The sequence below is a fragment of the Micropterus dolomieu genome, linkage group LG13, assembly GCF_021292245.1.
Source record: "Micropterus dolomieu isolate WLL.071019.BEF.003 ecotype Adirondacks linkage group LG13, ASM2129224v1, whole genome shotgun sequence".
Taxonomy (NCBI): Eukaryota; Metazoa; Chordata; class Actinopteri; order Centrarchiformes; family Centrarchidae; genus Micropterus; species Micropterus dolomieu.
In genome coordinates this window covers 783,223-786,087 of record NC_060162.1, presented here as the reverse complement: position 1 = coordinate 786,087, position 2,865 = coordinate 783,223, and positions in this window count along the sequence as shown.

Below are 2,865 nucleotides of genomic sequence, written 5' to 3'. Positions count from 1 at the left end.
CCTAAATCATGAAGATATCTGTAATTTCCCAGCATTTAACAACCCTTTCCTCCTGCATTTCCCCTGTCTCAGCTCTACCTATTCTTTCTCTCATTCTGCTGTGCATCTTTTCTCCACACTGGTCGGCCACGCACACTCACACACTGACTGAACGCTGTGTTGATGTGTGTGTGCATGTGACCTGTCGCGTGTGATGACAGAGATCACACCATCAGGTTAAAAGCAGGCGGGAGGCTGACGGTCTACAGGTCTGAGGGACTGTGGCTGCCCTGTAACAGATTGAACTTAAATATTCTCTCATATTTAGCGTGCACCACTGCTCCGTGCGGTGGCACTGCAGGAAAGAGTGAGGTTAAGTAGATAATTAACGGCAGGCTAAAACAGTCCTCAGTCCGACAGCCAGTCCGCGAGTTTAATCTCCACAGCACCAACTTGTTTACAGTGTTGTCGGTGAAGATAGGTTTCACGAGTGGACCAATGAGCAAACACTATGTGCAGGTAGTACTCATGGAGTTGTAGCGTCATAGTGTCAAATAGCAATTAATTTGTTATTTCAGATGCCTTTTGAAAAGACCACAAATTCACACAGTCACAGTCACTGACTGTGTTACCCGCCACGGATGAAATCCACCAGCATTTGATTTGACGGGTGTTAATGTCAAGCCTTGCCACCATTATTTTCCAGCACTGCCTTAACCCTCTTGTGCATGGAGTTCACCAGAGCTTCACAGAGCTTCCTCTTCCACTCCTCCATGACAACATCACGGAGGTGGTGGATGTTTGAGACCTTGCGCTCCTCCACCTTCCGTTTGAGGAGCCCCAACAGATGCGGGTTCAGGTCTGAAGACATGCTCGGCCAGTCCGTCACCTTTACCCTCAGCTTCTTTAGCGAGGCAGCGGTCGTCTTGGAGGTGTGTTTGGGATCGTTATCATGTTGGAATACTGTCCTGTGGCCCAGTCTCTGAAGGGAGGGGATCCTGCTCTGCTTCAGTATGTCACAGTACATGTTGGCATTCATGGTTCCCTGTTTACTGGTTACCACTGATTTATTCCAGCGTCCTTTGCACTTTTCTCCATCGCACTCTATACATGTGTACATGTACAATGCCTATAAAAAGTATTCACTCCCTTGGATGTTTCATCTTCTTTACCTTCTATATGTTTAATTAATTGACATTAGTTTGTAAAAATCTGTTTTCACTTTGATATTAAAGAGGTTCTCTTTGCAAATTCTTTTTAAAAAAAGCTAAATTATATTGACCATGATTTCATGTATAAAAGAAACAAACGGTGAAACATCCAAGGGGGGTGAAAACATTTTATAGGCATCGTATGCATGTATGTGTAGCTGTATATCACATCCACCTCCGACATGTACATAACACTAATAAGTATGATAATAATAATTTACTCCTGCATACTTTGCCCTCTTCATTGTCTCAATTTGTCTATATTGTTTTTGTTTCTGTTTATAGTGTGTACTGTATGTATTGGTGTTGTCTACACTGTAGCCTGTGTTGGATATTATTGTTTTATCTTATTTTATAATTGTGTTATTGTATGAGTAAGCACATCGTGCGCAATATGCAATCCTTCAAATTCCTCGTATGTGTACACATACCTGGCTATAAAGCTGATTCTGATTCCAATGAACTGTAGCTCCACAGTGCCGGCAGCACTCATGCAGCCCCAGACCAGGACTCTCCCACCACCATGCTGGACTGTAGGCAGGACACACTTGTCTTTGTGCTCCTCACCTGGTTGCCGCCACACACGCTTAAACCAAATAAGTTTATCTTGGTCTCATCAGACCACAGGACATGGTTCCAGTAATCCATGTCCTCAGTCTGCTGGTCTTCAGCAAACTGTTTGCGGGCTTTCTTGTGCATCATCTTTCGGAGAGGCTTAATTCTGGGACGACAGCCATGCAGACCGGTTTGATGCAGTGTGCGGCGTCTGGTCTGAGCCCTGACAGGCTGACCCCCCCCACCCCTTCAACCTCTGCAGCAATGCTGGCAGTTGTGTATTTCCCAAAGACAACCTCTGGATATGACGCTGAGCACGTACATTCAACTTCTTTGGTCAACCATGGCGAGGCCTGTTCGGAGTGGATCCTGTCCTGTACAACCGCTGTTTGGTCTTGGCCACCGTGCTGCAGCTCAGTTTCAGGGTCTTGGCGGTCTTCTTATAGCCTCGGCCATCTTTATGTAGAGCAACCATCAGAGATCCTCAGAGGGTTCTTTGCCATGAGGTGCCATGTTACATCATCCTACATAATGTTTTGTGAGGACATGTGTGTGCCGACCAAAACCCTGCACACATACAACAACCAAAAACCCTGGTTCACAGCGAAACTCAGGCAGCTTCGTCAGACCAAAGCGGAGGCCTTCAGAATCCTGTACAACCGGGCCAGGAACAAACTGACTAAAGAGGTCAAAGCTGCAAAAAGGAGTTACGTCAAAAAGCTTAATAACAGCTTTTCAGCCAACGACCCCCCCATCAGTGTGGAGAGGCCTGCGGACACTCACTAACTACAGGAGACCGTCCCCCAACACTGCTGGTACTCAGACGAGACTGGCCAGCTGAATGGCTTTTACTGTAGGTTTGAAAAGCCCACAGTCACACCTCTCACACCTCTTCCCCACTTCAACACCATCTTCAAACAACCACCTTCCCCCTCTGACACGCTGCCACCCTCCTTCTCTGACCCCTCATCTGCACTCATGAGCCACCTCTTCCAGAGGCAGAAGATCAGGAAGGCTCCTGGACCTGACGGTGTCTCACCATCCTGCCTGAAAATCTGTGCAGACCAGCTGGCCCCCATCTCAGATCTTCAACAGATCACTGGAGCTGTGTGAAGTTCCC